The following is a 21,219-nucleotide window of genomic DNA, read 5'->3' as shown; positions in this document are numbered from 1 at the left end:
TATAAGGCAAACAGAATACACTCTATACATATATAGAGTGACCACATTCTATAATAATCATTTAGAGGGTTATTTACTAAACTTTGTTTTCTGGTAGACGTTTTTTGTGCAAAAACTCGAATTTTTAAAGGGAAAAAAACTCAAGTTTTTTGAGATGTATTATACCCCAAAGCTGCTAAAAGTCCCTTTTACAATTTGAAGATATCGTGATCTGCGATGGGTTTTGTCCGATAATCCGAAAATTCTGGATAATCTGAAATTCTGGCAAACACAAAAAAAAATTTGTGATTCAGGCGTCAACAAATGTACGATTGTATTTTTTTCGACCCCCAGTTATTTTATTGATAAATAAGATAAAATCATAAATGGAAGTTTGTTCTAGCTGAGTTTAATAAAAAAAAAAAAATGAGATAAATTTGAGTTTTAGTAAATAACCCCCTTAATTTTACCCTATTGACATAACCTTGTAATCTGTACATGTGTTTAAATTAAGTACAATTTTACTTTGTGTGTATTCCCAAAAAACCAACACAATATATAATATAATTCTTTTAACTACAACTGTCTATCAGTGTGCTATTTCCACTTATTTATTACTGGCATGGGTTCCTAATACTTGTTGCTTGTTTAAAATGATATGAGATACTTACAGGAAACATCTCTGAGTGTCATTTCAAGCATACACCAGATAGTTTTCCTTTGTACAGAAACATCAAAGTCTACGGAGCTCTTCTAAAGTTGTACCCTGTATTAGGGATACATATTCATTTATCATATCAGAGCTGTTATTTGGCTTTGGTTGAACTGCTGTTGATGGAGCCCACTTTGAGGCAAAACAGATGCTTTTCGGATCTGTTATGCATAACCTTTTGATGAATTGTTTTTTATGAAGGACTAGTTGAAAAAAAGATTAAGTAGAAAGGGTATCCAATCAGATAACATATTCAAGCAGCTTTATTCTACAATCTCAAAATAGAAATAGAAGGAAAAATGTTTAACGTGAAGAATGAAGCTGGCAAGTAAACTGCCGTTTGGAGCTCTTTTGATTTAATTGTTTAATGCCGAAAAAAGTGAAGATACTTTATATAGATTCATGTTATTTCCGTCTTTCTGTCACCTGTAAATATTTTGTAGAAGAAAGGGTTTTCATTATAGAGCCATAAATTATACTTAAGCTCCAGTGATCAGAACTTAAGCCCTAAAAGTATTTTACTCTATTGTATTAACTATTCTAATCGGGCCCTAAGTCCTACAAGACTCTACTTGGCTGCCTCCTCCTCTTCAAAGGAGCTTATTTATATATATAGTATTATACCTTCTCAAGTCCTTAAAGCTAATTGATCTGCTAAACAAAATACCAAGAGTCGCATTATTCACCTGAGCATGTCTCTTGTGTCTGCAGGAGTAGACAAGAGTATTAGTAGCAGTTGCAGATTACTCCTAACTATAAAAAAAACAAGACCTAGTTTCGTTCTATATCTGAGCTTTGAATAATGTGTTGGGTTTCCAGCTTACCATATTGTCAACTTTCAAGTACTGGTGCTGCAGCTGCTTTCGGACAACTGCCATTTAACCCCATTGGAGGTGACAGTGAGGCATTTTGCTGCTCACTAGAAACCATATAGACACAACAAATCTGATCCATGCCATAGGCCTTAACCTATATGATGTATCATGGAATAGGTCTATGGTGCAACTTTCAAAGTAAATTTACCATCTGGATCCATTTTGGAACTTCTACCAGAAACCTGTGATAATGGTTCAGGCGCATTGGATCACCTAAGGTTAGATTAGTATAATTCATACAAAACCAGAGCATAAATTATACCATATCAGTAGCTGAGAATGTGCTTTCCGGCGCTAAACCAGATTAACAAGTTTAAATTAGGTACCATTTATGCTTTTACTGCACAACAGTTTTAGGTTTACATATTCAATACTCCAGCAATGTATTATCTCTCACTACATATGATATATACTTGCTGTGCCCACAAAGCTACAATACACTACTTGTTTATTCCTTCTACTGTAAATGTCCAATACATTAATAAAGATCACATCAGAATATATTAGAAAGCATGCCACTGGTTATAATAATGAAACCTATTTCCACCAGTATCAGTTGTTATGTTCCCATCATAATGAGAGCATAGTTCAGCAGCTTCTTTGTACAGTTTCATAGGAATAATTTGCTTTACATTGTCCTATCTACTTAGAACCTTTTGAGAGTCACCAAGCATGCCAAGTTCATCAATATGCCTCAAAGTACATGTAGGGATGTGAAAATCTTAGACACCCTTACACTTTACAGACAGGCACATCCCTAGTAATATGGACACCTCAGTGGGTCCTTATGGGACCTTGTGCTTATGTAACCCCTGTAGTTCACACAGTGTACACCAGATGGCACTGTGCCAGAGTATAAAAGGTTTAGGAACCATGTGCTCTGGGTCCATTGCTTTAGCCCAACCAAGCAGGCTGGAAGGGAATGGGTAGTGCTGACCCTAGGCGCCTTGGCCCTAGTAATTAGACAGCTATACTCGTTTTATAGATCGCTCTAGGAGTGATAGAGAGGTTATTTAGTTGAGCAGCTCAAGGCTCCACCGAGGAGATTAGAGGGATTAAGATCCCAGGGTATTACTGACCCAAGTAAGGAACCAAGTGTTGAGATAGGGATGTCAGGAGTTCCCCTAGTCTGCCACTGGAAGATATCCTGAAAACTGGGCAATACCCATCACATGCTGTCAACTTACTCTCTGCTGAATATTCCCTAGCCTGTTTGGATTCAGCCTATACGTGCTATGAGTATATGCTTCCTTTAAGCTGCTGTGTATGTTCTATACTCCATTGTGGATCAATGTGCTAAATGATCTATGTGCTATTGTTCAATAAACACAGTTCTTTGTTCAACCGTTAAAGAACTACTGGCGCCCATCATTGTGCTATCGCACCCAGGTTACAGTTACGCTATACCCTTGCCTCCACCGCGTTGCGAGGGCTTACCCCTGAGAGAAAGAGCTCATCTGTGGTCTCAGCCCACCAAGGAAAGTAGCTTAAACTGCCCTAGCACACGACAGTTTACTATAGCGCAACATACATAATTAGCATCTTTTGCAATGTTGAACAAACTAACCAATCATCATTACTCCGAAAGTCATTGTAAAGATGCTAGTTTACAGAAATAGTAATCTGAAAAAAATGATTATAGTGCAAAGAAGTAAATGTTTTGTTGTGAATCCTCCATGTTGTGAATCCTCCATGAAATCCTCCATGGTTAAATGAAAGTGATTACTAGATCAGAGTTCAGCATTCTTTGTATTTGAAAAATTTGAAGGACTTGAAGGAAACCATAGTTAAGAAAATGCCTCTGCATTTTTCTGCATAATGTCATTAATCTTTGAAGAAGTTTTGCACTGGCATAAGTCATAATATAGAATGCCCTTACTTTTTCTCGAGAGCGATAGAGCAACATCTCTACAGAGTTACAGAGCACCTTCTCTACAGAGTTATAGAGCACCTTCTCTACAGAGTTATAAAGCACCTTCTCTACAAGCAGGGCCGGCCTTAGGCCAATTGGACCAATTGGGCCCAATTGGGCCCCGCACCTCTGGGGGGCCCCGCACCACAGGGCAGCACAGATAATATTTCCCTCAGCACATGATGCTGCCTGGCCTGCCCCCAACTTTGAGAGTCCAGCCCATCCCCAAATCCATAGGTCTAGCCTGCCCCCAACTCTCATAGGCCCAGCTTTCCTCCAACCTTGATAGGCCCTGCCTGCCCCCAATCTAACCAAGCCTGCTCCCAAGCTGAATCGGCCCAGCCCCAAACTAATTGGCCCAGTCCACTCTCCTATTTCCTCCCTCTCTCTCTTACCCTGTGTGCCCCTATTATGTTACCTTGTCTGCCCCTTTCCTTTCTATTTTGTGCCTGTATGCCCTTATTTTCCTAAATACTTGGTGTGTCAGTAGCCAGCAACACTTTGTCTAGGGGCCCCGCCAACATGGTCCCAATTGGGCCCCACATTTGATAGGACCAGCCCTGTCTACAAGGCTATAGCGCAACATCTCTACATAATTATAGAGTACCATCTCTACAGAACTATAGCGCAACATCTCTACAGAGTTTAAGTGCAAGAGATCTACAGAGTTATAGAGCACCTTCTCTACAAAGCTATAGAGTACCATCTCTACAGAGCTATAGTGCAACATCTCTACAGAGTTATAGAGCACCTTTTCTACAGAGCTATAGAGCATCTTCTCTGCAGAGCTATAGAGCATCTTCTGTACAGAATTAATTCAAAGCTCGCAGAAAGAGACAAAAAAAGAGGAGTATATAGCGTCGCACAATCTATTTGTAGATTTGAGTAAGTGATTGTGTCTTCAAAAACATGGTGATCAACTAGTTCATCGTGAATAAACAAGTAAATTGGTTGTGTTGATTAGTGAAAATAGCTTTTATAATTAATAAAGTTAAATAAATAAAGTGAAAGATCTTGTGAAATTCATTGTGAAGTAAAAACTTTTAAAGTGCAAGGTGCTTATTGTGGACATGATACATGCTTAGACCCACGACACATGACCCATGGATAAGAGACCTGATAAAATATAACTTTTATTAACTCCTAAAATTCATCAGTTGTGAGGGGGAATAATTCATAAAATCACTTAAAAACAATAAAGAAAAAGGGTGGAGATTCGATCTGAAATATGTGTTGATAGGGATTACAGCGTAATTAATTCATTAGACTGTTCCCTTCAGGATCCTACATCACCCAATAACCCTATAATGAATTGAAGGGGTACATAGAGAACAATGCTAAGCAATTGTAATGGTGGTAGGTGAGAGGATGAATGAGGAATGGATAATGTAGTGAGAGTTAATCTTTGGGTCAAGCCCTTAAACTCTCTCTTGGGGGTGGATTTGGGAATGAAACTGATCAGTAACAGTATTCATTTGCCTTTGAAAAAGCCTATAATCGGCGAAACGTGCGTCAGGCACTGCAGCTCCGCCACTAAGTTCTTTAGCGGTTTAGATAGGGGAAAAGAGAACCGCAACGAAAAGTCTTATAGTGGGAAAGAAAAACGTGGGGAGGTGGAAAGGAGGAAATCGCTATTATTTGGGGGGTCCGGAATTCCATTGAGCACACGTATAGCCACTCTGTCAGTACAAGGTGAACTTAATACTCTAAACCCTCATGGCTTAAATGAAAGTCTTTCATTACATACCTACATAGGATCATAGAAATTACATTGAGCCCCAGTGAAAGGTTCGGTATACTGAATATAAGTAGGTCTTTCTCCGACAAATATAAAGTTGTTTTTTCATATAGTATCGAATAACATACAACATGCAACAGTAAAACACTGGAATAGTTACAATGCGGAACTATTACTTTGCTTTTATTAAGTGATACATATTCAAAATTGTGGATGTGTTACCATTTGGAAGGTTACTGTTACAATTTGTTACAATCAATATTGATAATATATGTGTTTCTCTTCCATTGATACATGTGAAGAAATGTCCGCTGACCACATGACACCAGTGAACCTATCGGCGCGCTCGTGAGGACGTAAATATCGCGAGAATACGCCGCCATTTGCCTTTGAAAAAGTTATATTTTATCAGGTCTCTTATCCATGGGTCATGTGTCGTGGGTCTAAGCATGTATCATGTCCACAATAAGCACCTTGCACTTTAAAAGTTTTTACTTCACAATGAATTTCACAAGATTTTTCACTTTATTTATTTAACTTTATTAATTATAAAAGCTATTTTCACTAATCAACACAAGCAATTTACTTGTTTGTTCACGATGAACTAGTTGATCACCATGTTTTTGAAGACACAATCACTTACTCAAATCTACAAATAGATTGTGCGACGCTATATACTCCTCTTTTTTTGTCTCTTTCTGCGAGCTTTGAATTCATTTTCCATTTATAGGAGTTGTCAGCACATCTATACCGAGTGGCTCATCTGCTCTCGGTTAAGGGATTTCCTTAGGGAGTGACATTTGGTTAGAAGGTGCGGCAAACACCAATTTCCCTTACTCGCTGTTTTAATATTCTCTACAGAGTTATAGAGCACCTTCTCTACAGAGCTATAGCGCAACATCTCTACAGAGTTATAGACCATCTTCTGTACAAAGCCATAGAGCACCTTCTCAACAGAGCTATAGAGCTCCTTCTCTGTAGAGCTATAGAGCACCTTCTCTACAGAGCTATAGAGCTCCTTCTCTATAGAGCACCTTCTCTACAGAGCTACAGAGCTCTTTCCCTACAGAACTATAGAACATCTTCTCTATAGAGCTATAAAGCATCTTCTCTAAGGAGCTATAGAGCTCCTTCTCTACAGAGATATAGAGCATCTTCTCTACAAACCTATAGAGCTCCTTCTCTACAGAGCTATAGGCACTTATTCACTTTTCAAATTAAATATGAAATAAAAATTTAAAACAATTTCAGCTGCCAATCGTATTATTGACTTCCCTGCCTCTATGCCTTTATGCCTCAGGCATTCTGCACTTCTTGGGTGTTAGTGCATTCCCCACGTTCCCCTCTCTCTATTCACTGTCTATAACCATGTAGCTTGGGCTTTTGCATCAGGTCCTTATTTTTGGCACATACACAAAATGTTGTCATGATGCTAAGCTTGCCTTTTTGACAGCTTCCACAAAATGGAACCTGCCTGCTTTCTGTAATTGTGGATTACAAAGGAATGAAAGAAACAAGATGTACCTTATATACTCGAGTATAAGCCGTCCCGAGTATAAGCCAAGGTACCTAATTTTACCTCCAAAAACTGGGAAAGCTTATTGACTTGTGTATAAGCCTAGGGTGAGAAATGCAGCAGCTTCTGGTAAGTTTCAATCAAAAAATTGAGGGTTTCTGCTCCCATTGGAGGTGCCGGCGTCTCCTTTTTGGATGCCGGCGACCATTCTTGGACGCCGGCGAATATTCTTGGAGACTATTCTTGGACACCGGCGACTATTCTTAAGGCACCGGCAACTATTCTTAGGCGCCGGCGACCGTTTTTGCTCTTAACCCGAGTATAAGCCAAGGTAGAGTTTTTCAGCATATTTTGGGGGCTGAAAAACTCGGGTTATACTCGAGTATATACGGTAACTCAAATAATTAATGTAAATAATATTTATTTTAACTACAGTAACATTATTGATTTAATTTTTTTCTTGGGGATATAGGCACCCTTTAAATCTGGCTGCAGATTTCTGGCAGGCCCGCTTTCTGTAAGTAGTAATCTAACAGCAGACCCAATATGCAGGTGCTTTTGCTCCCTTTAGAGCTCTTGTATCAAGGATTTCCGCAAATAATCCCTTTATTCTTGTTATTATTTCTATGTCATGTTAATTTCATATGTTCATTACTTATATAAAAAAATAGAATACATTAGAATGATTAATAATACAGCGGCATTGCTTGTACTACTGCCAACCAATTGTATGTCCTTATTAAAAAATAAAATATCTTTCTCATGCCAGAAGAAAATCACTCAAGGACAGAGCACAGTTTTTTTGTTGAAAGAGGGGAAACTCTTGCAAAATATTGACTGCTCAGAAATAAATGTAAGGAAGTTTTCCAAACAAACCTAGTTTTTAAATTGGTTGTGATAAGGTTCCTATTTTTAATGATAACATCCTGTTTAGGAGTTCGGATTAAGGCTTCTAATTTATTCATTTTCGTGGAAAACTAAAATACGAATTTTTTGTTTTGTCTGCTTTGCAATCAGAGAGTTACAGCTAATCAGTTGTACAAAGTTGTTTTATATGGAATATCTTCTGACCTTGTTAATTATCTGCTGTTGCTTATGCATTTAAATAACTGTTTTAGTCAGAAATGGATATTCCACAAAGTTTATTTGAATTATTTTTATCTCATGATTGTTTATAATACGCATTAGCACAGCAACGAAAGTGGTTTTGTGTCTGTATTTCTTTGTTATAAGTTAGAAACAAGCCAAAAATAAATGTACTTTTCCCTAGAAAAAAGTATTTGTTGGAAAAAGGCTAGACGTTAACTGTTTTTTTCCCTAATAAATCAATATGACATAGCAAAAGAGAAAACAAATCTTAGGCAAAAATAAAAGAAAACAATGGAATTACTCCTAACAGCTACTCGGTTCCTTCCACATAATAACTAGAACCATATCAGGAAAGTACAGGTATGAGGTCTGTTATCCAAATTACAGGAAGGCGATTTCCCATAGACCCCATAATAATCAAATAATTCACATTTTTAAAAACTGATTTCCTTTTTCTCTGTAATAATAAAACAGTACCTTGTACTTGATCCCAACTAAGACATAATTAATCCTTACTGAAGGCTAATACTAGGTTTAATTAATGTTTAAATGGTTTTTAGTAGACCTAAGATACGGAGACCCACGTTACAGAAAGAGATCCCATACCTGTATCTACCTAGTGATGGTTCCTTTGCACAATCAACCTATTTTTACAGATCATCACTAATGCAAAAAAGGCTAACTTGACACACTTCTAAACATCAAATGTTTACATATTGCAATCCTCTTTATTGCAATTCATGCCAGGGGCCATTCTTGACTGCTACCTGGGACCCCACCCCAGCTCCTAGAAATGCCACCCCTATTCTCCTGCTGCATACGGCTTACCTCTTGCAGCCTCAAACGGGGACCACACACAGGGAGTATAGGGCAGGCAGAGTATGGCACACACAGGGAGCATAGGGCAGGCAGAGTATGACACACACACAGGGAGCATAGGGCAGGCAGAGTATGACACACACACAGGGAGCATAGGGCAGGCAGAGTATGACACACACACAGAGCATAGGGCAGAGTATAGAACACACAGGGAGCATAGTGAAGACAGAGTATGACACACACAGATGCGGCAGTGAGCCAATGGGATTTTAACCCGGCCCAATCGACATCTGGCTCACTTTCGATTAGATATAGATCGGGGAAGCCCATCGGAAGGCCATACGCAAGGGCTGATAAGTTTACACAAAGGTAAGCAGTCACAGCAGGCAGGCTTTCATGTGGGGGCCACACAAGGGTGTCAGCCAGTTGGACAGCACTGATCAAACCCATAACCTAATGCTACTAGCTAATTAAAACAGATACAAGCATTAATCTAAAATAATAACAAGAACTATAACATGTTTAACATTTGTTTTCTATTTTCTTGTAAATTGAAACTAAAAAGATAAAGTTAATAATGAGACACTGTCACAGAAGAAGCAACATATCCCCCAGGCGGTATATCAGTGTTATTTGTATTATACTTCTCCTGACTGGAGCAATATCAGCCATTCCAATTTCAGACCCCCTAAGGTGGCAAAGGTCAGCTTCTCCCCACCTCCCCAGGTCCTTCTTACCTCCACTTACTGGAGGGAAAAAGCATCCTGTACTTAGGATTCATGAAAGCCTGGACATGCCTTCGCTGCTAGATCTTGAGCAAGATTCTTCATCCCCATGTACCCCAAGAAGAACAAATAAAATTTTAATCTCTACGGAAATGGAGCTTCCTATGCTCGGAAATGTCAATGGGCAGCCTTGAAAGAACCATTCTTAGGATCACTGGAATTGAAATTTATACTGAACAATAATTCTGTTCTCATGAAGTACAGTATGTCCAGCATATTTTTAAATAAACTGACTAGATTCACTGTAAAAGCGAAAGTTATTTCTACAGCTGTTTCCGAACACTTTACGCTGAAAAGCACTTCATTTCTATGATTTATTTATAAAAAGGCTTGGCCACTGGAAAAAAAGAGTAAAAACGGCTTAGGTTTTACCATATCAAAGCACACAGACCTGTATGTTTTCTTAAATTGTATATTTTAGAAATAGGACCAAGAATGTGAAGCAGGCCTACGCAGCTCTAAATACGTCCCACTCCTAAACCACACTTGCTGCTTCGTTTACGTTAGAAAAATAGTGTTTGAGAAAAAAAGACTGTTTTTTGTTGAAGTGTCTCGATTTCTGGACACACTACAATCTTTCATGGTACCTCGCCATCTCACAATATAGCAAACGTAAGTCTAAATGGTATTACATGAATGCAACATGAATGGTATCCATGTCTGCCAAAGACAACATTTTTCTAAGAAATGTGTTTTAAAGGCAGAATTTGAACTTCAAAAATTAAATAGTAGAGAACACCTCTTAAACCAACAAAGAACATGTGAATTAAACTCATTCAGATCTGAAGGTGAAGTGGGCACATTGGGCCAGATTTATCAAGGGTCGAATTTCGAATTCATGGGAGTTTTTAAAAACTCCCATAAAATCAATAATCGACCAATCGAAATTAATTAAAAAAATTGAATGTTCCAAACTCTGGTGAATAGGATCGACCCGAAAACTCTAATCAAATTTTTAAAAGTTTGGATTGTTTGGATAAAATGGAGTCTATGGGAGAGTGCCATTCTGTAATTCGGACCTTTCTGGATAACATATCCCATACCTGTACTGATTTAATTAAGTTAATTTGCCAGCCTGCAGATGTCCTAATGGCCTTCATACTTATATAGATCTAAAAGAGGATAAAAAGATTTTGGGTAAAAAAAAGCATTTGTATACATTTTAATTTCAAACTGTCTTTGTGATGCATGTATTGTAGTTCACAGCCTGAAACATTCTCCACTGCATTCCATTGCAGGACTGGATAGTTGCCAGTTACATTATTGGAAAATGTTGTGGGTCAAATGGTAATTAAATTATCGGCAACCAGAAAAAAATACTTCTTTCAACAAAATAAAAAGAGCACTTTGAAAGTAGGTCAAAATCGGAGTTACAGTTAAAACTAGTCCACATATGCCACTGAATGTTTGGCCAGTATGAAAGGATTTTGGTGCTGTATTTTTTCTTTAAACAAAACTCCCTTACATTATAGTAAGCTAGAAAAAAATGTACGTTTTAGAAAAAATGTACATTGCTATTTTTTTGCGACAGTATTGGCCAGTAAATGTAATTCAGGCCTAATGTCAATGATTCTGACTGATTTATTTAGCATTTATTTAGCATTGGGACAGTCCTGGACATGGTCTTCTCTATATACAAGGATTACAGATTCAATGTTTCTTGCAGTGACTAACTTCTTAGTTAAGACTTTACTGTTATAACTGATACTAAGGGGCAAACTTACTAAAGGGCGAAGTGATTAACGCTGGCGAAAATTCGCCAGCGTGAAGTCATTTCGGGACTTCGCTAGAGAAGGAGATAGACTGTAGCACTACTTCACACTCTAAAGCCATGCGAATTTTCACTCTGGCGAATGGATGTAACTCCGCAAATTCATAAAGCTGCGGATTTTACTGAACGTTACCTCTTGCGCCAAACTTGCCTTCGCCACCGCAGACCAGGGGAAGTGCAATAGAGTAGATACGAGTTCTTCAAAAAATAGTTGAAAATGTTTCTAATTCCCAAAAAACGCTGGCGTCTTTTCCTTTTTCAGGGTGATAGGCTGCAAAAGATCGTAAATCTTTTTGGGGTAACCGGCTTCCCCCCTACATTTTCTAACATATGGCATATAAACTATACCCTGCGCTCATATATAGGGCAATGTAACAACTCTATTTTATTTTATTATGGTAGTAAATTTGCCCCTAAGATCCCAGTTTTATCAGATGGCAGGTCAGCAACCCATTCATTTCAATAGGATTACTGTCTGATCACTGTTTTCAGCTATTCACAAATTTAACCTGCCTCTGCTTCTGACTCACTGATCCTGTATGTATGAACTTCTCATTGCTGATAAACATTTAGCAGATCCATGTTTTCCTTACATCTTGGAAATGTTAACATTACTTGTATTTTACTCATGTCATTATGGAGTTGCCATATCTGTGAAGATAATGTTTAACTGGGGTTGGTTATCAGCACAATTTGTTTAGCACTTGGGGGTGCCAAATGTTAGGCATCCCCAAGTGAATGTATTTATTTACCTGAAACCCCGGCAAGCCTATTCTATTAGCCCAGTGTCAATTGTCAAAGTGTACTTAATTATTGGGCAAACTTGTGGCACAATGGATATGTTTGGTAATTCACAGTGCTGGGGTATTGGATTTAGGTTTTCTCCTAATGCTTTAGTTTCCATTCCCAATCTATTAACATGCTGGTAAGTTCATTGGCTTCACATGAAGTTGACCCTAGTGTTTCTAGAATGAGATTGTAATCTCTATTGGAGTAGGCACTTACATGACTGATGAAAAATGTCTGAGGTATATATCAGCACTTTATTAATAAAATATCATAATATTAATAATATTAAAGGAGAAGGAAAGTCGTTTAGCACTTGAGGTGCCAAATGTTAGGCATCCCCAAGTGAGTGTATTTATTTACCTGAAACCCCGGGCTGGTGCTCCTATCAGCAGAAAACTGCCCAGGGTTATACCAGTGAGCACCATGGAGTGATCCTCTTCTGGCTCTACTTTCTTCAAATTTCCCGGGGCAAAGGCATGCGCAGTAGAATGAAAAAGCCAACTTTTTAGTTAAAGTTCGGCCTTTCACTCTAATGCGCATGCGCAGCTGCGCGAAGAAAAAAGAAGCCAGAAGAGAATCTCTCCGTGGTGCTCACTGGTATAACCCCGGGCCAGTGCAGTTTTCTGATGATAGGAGCACCGGCCTGGGGTTTCAGGTAAATAAATACATTCACTTGGGGTGCCTAACGACTTTCCTTCTCCTTTTAATATTATTAGTATGATATTTTGCTGATATATACCTCAGACATTTTCATCAGTCATGTAAGTGCCGACTCCAATAGAGATTACAATCTCATTCTAGAAACACTAGGGTCAACTTCATGTGAAGCCAATGAAGTTACCAGCATGTTAATAGATTGGGAATGGAAATTAAAGCATTAGGAGAAAACCTAAATCCAATACCCCAGCACTGTGAATTACCAAACATATCCATTGTGCCACAAGTTTGCCCAATAATTATGTACACTTTGACAATTGTCGCTGGTCTGATAGAATAGGCTTGCAGGTTAAAATAAACAAAAATACTTTAAAGGGATCCTGACATTGGAAACATGTTTTTTTCAAAACGCATCAGTTAATAGTGCTGCTCCAGCAGAATTCTGCACTGAAATCCATTTCTCAAAAAAGCAAACAGGTTTTTTTACATTCAATTTTGAAATCTGACATGGGGCTAGACATTTTGTCAATTTCCCAGCTGCCCCAGGTCATGTGACTTGTGCCTGCACTTTAGGAGAGAAATGCTTTCTGGCAGGCTGTTGTTTTTCCTTCTCAATGTAACTGAATGTGTCTCAGTGGGACATGGGTTTTTACTATAGAGTGTTGTTCTTGGATCTACCAGGCAGTTGTTATCTTGTGTTAGGGAGCAGTTATCTGGTTACCTTCCCATTGTTCTTTTGTTTGGCTCCTGGGGGGGAAAGGGAGGGGGTGATATGACTCCAACTTTTACAGCAGTAAAGAGTGATTGAAGTTTATCAGAGCACAAGTCACATGACTGGGGGCAGCTGGGAAATTGACAATATGTCTAGCCCCATGTCATATTTCAAAATTGAATATAAAAAAATCTGTTTGCTCTTTTGAGAAATGGATTTCAGTGCAGAATTCTACTGGAGCAGCACTATTAACTGATTCATTTTGAAAAAAAAAAATGCTTTCCCATGATAGTATCCCTTTAATGTTTCTCATATAATGTATGCTTGATGGCTATCAGAGGTTTAGAAAAAAGTGTTTGCAAAATTCTTCTAAAATATGAGTGTACCTTTGATTCCTGAAAGTGCAGATTTGATTTACTGAGTTAAGCTTTCTTATGTAAATCCACTTCCTGGAAACCTTTCAAACTCTGGTAGAACAGGTTATTCAAGATATATTTTCGTCTCATAAGCCCGCAGCACATGTATGGCCATTACAGTTGTGGTTAAAATGTGCTCATTCTCTAAGACAGTAGGCACAGAGTATAGTTAGGTTTTACTTCTCTTGAAAGTAAAAGGAATCTATTATCTGCAAACATTTGTAAGGGAAAGGTTTTCTACTTAGTAAAAGTTGGTGGGAAGTTGCAGCAGCGATATTCTGAGAGTTAGGCAATTGCCAAGGTCCCTGCTTGTAGTGACTGCAAGTAAGCAGTCTACAATGAAGAAAATTTAAAAAAAATATACATTTGGAATTGACTACTATGATTCTTCATAGGAATCTGTATAACAGGCACTGTAAGGGGTCACTGTTTGGTGGACATCAATTCCCTAGAACAAATCATCATAGATTCCTGCAAACACTTGTGGAAAAATAATACAACCCTAGTAGCTTTCATAAATGTTACTCCCCATCTTATAAGATCTCCAATGTTATTTGGCAAAGGGCTTTGGAGAGACGATACTTTCATAATTTCTGGTAAAGAAATGCCTCTGGCAACTGATTTGGTGACTGCTGTCACATGAACTGGTATAGTGATAGCGTTAGTTTTGGTTGGTAGGAAGTTATGAATAACTGCATAATCTCAGCTCATACCAGCACAGTCTTTTGTGAGCAGGTCACATGCATGCTACTATGCATCAAGAGGCATCCACAAGATCTTTAATAAGAGTATGTTCTATTGATGTACTATTAGGGTCTTAAGGGTAGAAACAGCAAAACCTAGGTTCAGGGCGTAACTACAGTAACTATGTTTTGGGGCCCAGTAACATCTAGTTATGCCACTGCCTAGGGTAAATCTATAAAACAAGAACTCTTGTTCTTAAAGGAATTGTTCAGTATAAAATTAAGAACTGGGTAAATAGATAGGCTGTGCAAAATAAAAAATGTTTCCGATATAGTTAGTTAGCCAAAAATGTAATGTATAAAGGCTAGAGTGATTGGATATCTAACATAATAGCCAGAACATTACTTCCTGCTTTACAGCTCTCTTGCTTCCATTGATTGATTACCAGGCAGTAACCAATCAGTGACTTGAGGGGGGGGCACAAGGGACAAAACTGTTGCTTTTGAATCTGAGCTGAATGCTGAGGATCAATTGCAAACTCACTGAACAGTTATGTGCCCCCCTTCAAGTCTCTGACTAACTCAGAGTTATAGAGCTGAAAAGCAGGAAGTAGTGTTCTGGCTATTATGTTAGACATCCAGTCACTCCAGCCTTTATACATTACATTCTTGGCTAACTACCTATATTAGAAACATTTTTTATTTTGCACAGCCTATCTATTTACCCAGTTATTTTTTTACATTAAACTGTTCCTTTAATTCTAATACTGCTTGAATGTGGTCAGAGCCTGAACTGCAGAAAGATGTTGTTTTTGCCAATAATGCTATTGTTCTGTATATTTTTGCTTGATCTTGGAAGTAAAAATGGCTTTACAAGTTCATTGGTTGTGTGGAGAGAGTAGGCCAGGCTGCTAACCACAGCAAACAGGGTAAAGTTATAAGAAGTTCTTGACGACCTTAGAAGCATTGTCTCATGAAACCTATGGAAACGTTGGGGCCTGCTTTAATTTTGTGTAGGATAGGATACCATACTTTTGAGAGCCATACTGGGTAGGTGACTACTTTTTGTACCTTCAGCAAAACATTGTGGACTGTTCTCCAAGCACACGTAGGCAGTAATTGACACTGCATCCATTAATCGCCATGCCATTCCAACACAAATACAGAGGAAATAGCCATGACTTGAGTATCATTTGCCAAAACAGGCACTTCTTTGCTGCCATTTAGGTGCAATTAGAGCAAGTTGCATACAACTTGGTAAGGGCCGGCAATTATCCTGGAAAATGCTACATTATGGGTAGAAAACATACCTGTCAGCATTATAAAATGGCACAATGCAATACTTAAAATTACAGCTGGAATGAAACGGAAGGTTACTTGTTACTGATATAATTGTAAAACATAATGTTTCAGTAGCAACAGTATTTTAAATATGTATTCCCAGTTGGAATAGCTATTGCTTCTGAATCATGTGTGTCCTAGGCAGGTTCACTATGAACCACAGTAGGTTTTACAATAACTGGAGAATTCCAATATCAGATACAGTTACCGAGCTTGTAGTTCGCCCAGACATAAATATTTCCAGAGTGTAAAGACATGCTTGTCTAAGCAAAGCTAATTAACTGTAGGCTTTGCTGAACTCACAGCTGTTCAGCTCCAAATGCTATTTCCGGCATTGGAAGCCGGTGAGTTTGCTTACCATTGTTAGTTTATGAAAGTGCATGGAAAACACATTCCTGTAGAGCTGAAGGAAAGAACACTGGCCATTATTAACTGCTAGCCTTAACAGAGCATTTTTGATTCAACGTTCCATGTAAATGTTTGCAGAATGATCAAATCAAATGTAATCTCTTGGGGCCCTTGCAAGCAGTAGTATCCTATTTTCTTTGCAGACAGGATTGCACCTCATTTTACCTGGAAATGACAGGACAAGGAAATGGTAATACACGGCAAGTGCCAATATTTTAGGTAAACCCCAGTTTATTAAATCAATAAATTTCTTACCTAGCACCAAGTTGCCATATTTTCAGTACAGGTATGGGACCTATTATCCAGAATGCTAGAGACCTGGGGTTTTCTGGAAAATAGATTTTTCTGTAATTTGGATCTTTGTAGAAAATAATTTAATGATTACATAAACCCAACAGGCTAGTTTAGCTTTCAATAAGGATTAATTTTATCTTAGTTTGGATCAAGCCCACGGTACCATTTTATTATTACAGAGAAAAGGGAAATCATTTGGATCCCGTAATTTGGAGCTTTCTGGATCATGGGTTTTCTGATAATGGATCTCATACCTGTACCCGTCTTAGCCAAACACCCAAGAGATTGGAACAGTTCTGTATAATCCGTGATTTAAACTGATTCAGGGATAAGCCAAGAATTCTTCCTCCCATCAAACTGAATTTTTCTATGGTTATAACAGGATACTCATTTGTAAAATACATTCCTGTTTTGCTAGCACACCCATCAGTTATCTTTATCTTTTAATATGTACGTTGGCACCGTGTTTGTGTTTCGTATATGTGTGAAATTAATGGGATGAAGTTATGTTGGCAGGAAGTAAAGAAGAATTTAGGAGAGAGTAAAATCTCGGCGTAAATAGAAAAAAAAAAGCAAATTGAGTCTCACCAGATGCCACGTTATATAACAGTTACATTTTTAATCTATTACAGCTGGTTGTACATATTTACAGTATTAATTGCTCTCTCTCTTAATAAATGTAAGAACATATTCTTTATGCATCACTACTAATGAATTATTTGTTTAACCCTTTAGCAACACAAGCCTTTTAATGTTTTGCTGTAAGACATTTATACAATATGTCCAAAAGTACGTGGGCACCTGCCTGTCCAAAACTGACAGTATTAATATGAACTTGGTCATCTTTTTGCTGCTAAACAGCCTTTACCCTTTACATCTGAAGAAGATTGTGGAAAATTGTCTGTTTGCTTCCATGTATATATAAGAAGTTGGGCACTGATGTCGGGGGACCAGACATTATTGCAACCCTGTCCTTACAGTCCTGCACCTCCCTAACACAATGTTCCCCCTCCTGCCCCTTAGAAAGAAATGACCAATTGCAGGCATTACATGGACTTTGCACACAGGTCTTCCTCTTAAATTCTTGACAGGCTATGGGGCAGATTTACTAAAGGGCGAAGTGACTAATGTTAGCGAAAATTCGCCAGCGTTACGTCATTTCGTTACTTTGCCGATTTACTAACAGGCACAGGCGTAACTTTGTTAGCGAAGGAGAAAGCGGTAATTCGCTCCCTTTCATATTTTACTGAACTTTACCTATTGCGCCAGACTTGCCTTCGCCATCTCAGACCAGGCGAAGTGCAATAGAGTAGATAGGAGTACCTCAAAACATAGTTGAAAATTTTTTCTTAGTCCCAAAAAATGCTGGCGTCTTTACATTTTTCAGGGTGATTTTTTCTGGGGTACCCGGCTTCCCCCCTACATTTCCTAACATATGGCACATAAACTATACACTGGGATCATGTGTAGGGCAATATAACAACTTTATTTTCTTTTATTAAGGTTTTCTGGGCTTGTGTAGTGTAATGTATTGGCTGCAACATATACGTCCATTCAACTTTAACTTCCCACCATATGCAAATTAGCCAACAGTAGCGCAACTTCGCTTGCCACAGTAATGCTAGCGCTACTTAGACAGCGTTCAATGTCGTGGACGCAACTTTGGATTTTAGTGAATCAGCGTTGTCTTGGCGAAGTGTTGCGATGTGAGCGAAGCGGACGCTAGCGCAAATTCGGCGCTTAGTGAATCTGCCCCTATGGCTTTTGTTCCAGTATAGTTTACTCAGTCTTGCTTCAAACCCACCCCCCAAAATATACTATAGTAAACTATTTTCAGCAAAAAAAGCTACACCACTTGGTCCATTTTCATTTCAATTCCACTACAAAGGCCTGAACAGCAGTGTCTCAGCCCAAACAGATGGATCCGTAGAGAGAGAAAAAGGGATACTGTTATAAAAATCTATTTATACCTGAGAGCAATGTGTAAAGTTGAGTTAATTGGTGTTAATATTCATTTCTATATGAATGATTTGACTGAGCAAGTGTGGCTGCGGTAAAATAGACGCAGATTTATCAAGGGTCTAAGTGAAAAATTTGAATTTTCGAATTTTAATTTTTGAGTTTTTTTTTTACCAAAACTGTGAAATTCGGCTAGAGAATTGTTAAAATTCTATTTGAGTTTTTTTAAAAAAAATTCTAATTAGATTTTTGAAATTTAACAAACACTGGCCCTTTAAGAACTTGAATTCAACTATTCGCCACCTTAAACCTGCTTACTGTTTTAGCCTATGGAAGACATCCTGGGATCAATTTGGAGTTTTTTGCAGCCTTCGAAATTCAATTCAAATTTTCAAGTCAGTCGTGTTCACTGTAGTTTGCAAAATTATATATTTTTTTAAAAAAAAATGCAATTGGTTGAATTTCAAGTTCATGGGAGTTTTAAATAACTATAATCGGAGAAATGTAGTGCTCCAGAATGAAATGTACATATCTCACGAATAGTAGATGTGGTCCAGGTGCTCCAACCCCAGACCCCCAGCTTTAGGGAGTGGCAAACCAGGATAAACACAAAAGAACAGGGCTATCCGGCTCTCAGAAGGATCCACCTGGCCAAAACATTATATTTTTATTAGTCAAAATTTAAAATGTATATCTATCTCCATCGGCCCTACGCGTTTTGTACCCTATGGGTACTTAATCATGGGGTATTATAATATGGGGTACGTGGTTAAGTACCCCAGAGGGTATGAAACGCGTAGGGCTGATGGAGATGGATATACATTTTAAATTTTGACTAATAAAACTACATTTTTTAACTAATGTTTTTTGGCCCTGTGGATCCTTCTGAGTGCCCGATAGCCCTGTTCTTTTGTGTTTATCCCAGTTTTAAATAACTCCCATGAACTCAAAAATCAACCCTTAGTAAATATGCCCCTAAATGCCTTGATGCTATTCACTGAAAGTACATGATGTTTGCACTTCCATATAATCGCACCAAGTGCTATTGTTTCTGTCCTGCTTCTTCTGCTACATCAAGTGCAAGTGCACCTATTGGCACAAGCTACCCTGAATGTGGAGTTTTGGGCCTGAATCTGCAGGTAAAACTATAAATCTATGGGCAACCATGGCAAATGGAGTGCTGTTTTCTGCTTGGGTAGGTGCTAGAGTTAGTTGGTGCCTTGTGCTCCTTCTCATATTAACATAAGCTCTGTTCATCTTCATGCGGAGAAACGAAAAAGAAAATTTCTTCTACTCGTTTCCCTGTATTGCCTTCATTATACTCTACAACACCTTTTCCAAGTGTATATAACTTATACAGTGAAGTTACAAATTTAAATTGTAAAAAAAGGAATGACTGTGACCAAGAATATCATTGCTGTATTGTTATAATTAAAACATGCATGGTTCCAAATTCAAAGGACTGTACCCCTTAGAATCCAACTTTGGATCACAAAGGCAAAAACCACAAGTTTAATTGCACAGTAAAACTTTCGGTCCCTTGTAATTGGTTTTAAGGCTGGAGGACATAAATATGTAGGGTGGAATTTTTAGAAACACTGCTGGATCAAATTAGATCTATAATAAGTTAAAACAGAGACTGAAGGGAAGCCATGTATACCAATGATACCAGAACACAATTGTAGAATATTACAGGTTAAAAGTCATTACTCCCTATCCCTCCCTCCCTCCTCGGGACCTGGGGTTTTCCAGAGTCTTTCCATAATATGGATCTCCATACCTTAAATCTGCTAAAAATGATTTAAAATGAATTAGACTCAATAGGTTTATTCTGTCTCCTATAAGGATTAATTATATCTTAGATGAGATCAAGTTCAAGTGTAGTCACTGCAAAACGATAACCAGGGGTCCCACATATAACAAGCAGGCAACCTGGGTAGGTGGAGCCCATGAGGCCCAGGGGCCAATGGGTTTTCTTCTGGTGCCCTACCAGCCCAGTCTGACCATGACCATGCTTGACAAAGGGGTTTCCCCCCCCCTGAAACATTGCACCCTGCAAATAAACTCAGCAAGAGTTTGTCCCTGCTAAATTTTGACCTTTGTGCTGGTTGAACTTATTATAATTACCATTGTTGGAGAATACCGAAGCCTTCTTCACCAGGCACCGGGCTTTCACGACACAGAGAGCCGGGGTATGCAAGCTGGTATCATTATACTATTCTATATGTTCAGCACAACCCTGTTCCCGGAACTCATGTTGAACAAGGAGGTACTTCCCCTTTAGTGCGTTCAGCCACTTTAAAGCTTTATAAATATGTGGCCAAATAACTTATCACTAACTGTGAGCACTTTCACATGGTTGTTAGCAGGTCTATAAAGCTATCTTTTCTCAAAAGCACGCAATATACAGCACTTGCACCTTGGTAGTCACACTAATAATAGGCAAAAGCACTCTCATAATCATTCACGAAACACTTTGAGGATCCCATTATGCTAATAATCCACCATTCAAAACACAGCATCTGTTTGACCTATGTAGCAGCTACATAAGAAACTGAAACTATTACAGGAATTAGTATATGGCGACAGATTTGCCAACACCAGAGATTTTGTTATAATAGTAAAGGTGGCCATAGACGTAACAAGAAAGAAAGATCGTTCGTTTCAATACACACGTGTAGAGCTGAATCGTCAGATATACAGGTAGATATACGGGAAGAAACAATAGAATTCTACCTGTATCTGACGATTCGGCACTAACAAT

The sequence above is a fragment of the Xenopus laevis genome, chromosome 7L (assembly GCF_017654675.1).
Source record: "Xenopus laevis strain J_2021 chromosome 7L, Xenopus_laevis_v10.1, whole genome shotgun sequence".
Taxonomy (NCBI): Eukaryota; Metazoa; Chordata; class Amphibia; order Anura; family Pipidae; genus Xenopus; species Xenopus laevis.
This window is presented reverse-complemented; position numbering follows the sequence as displayed.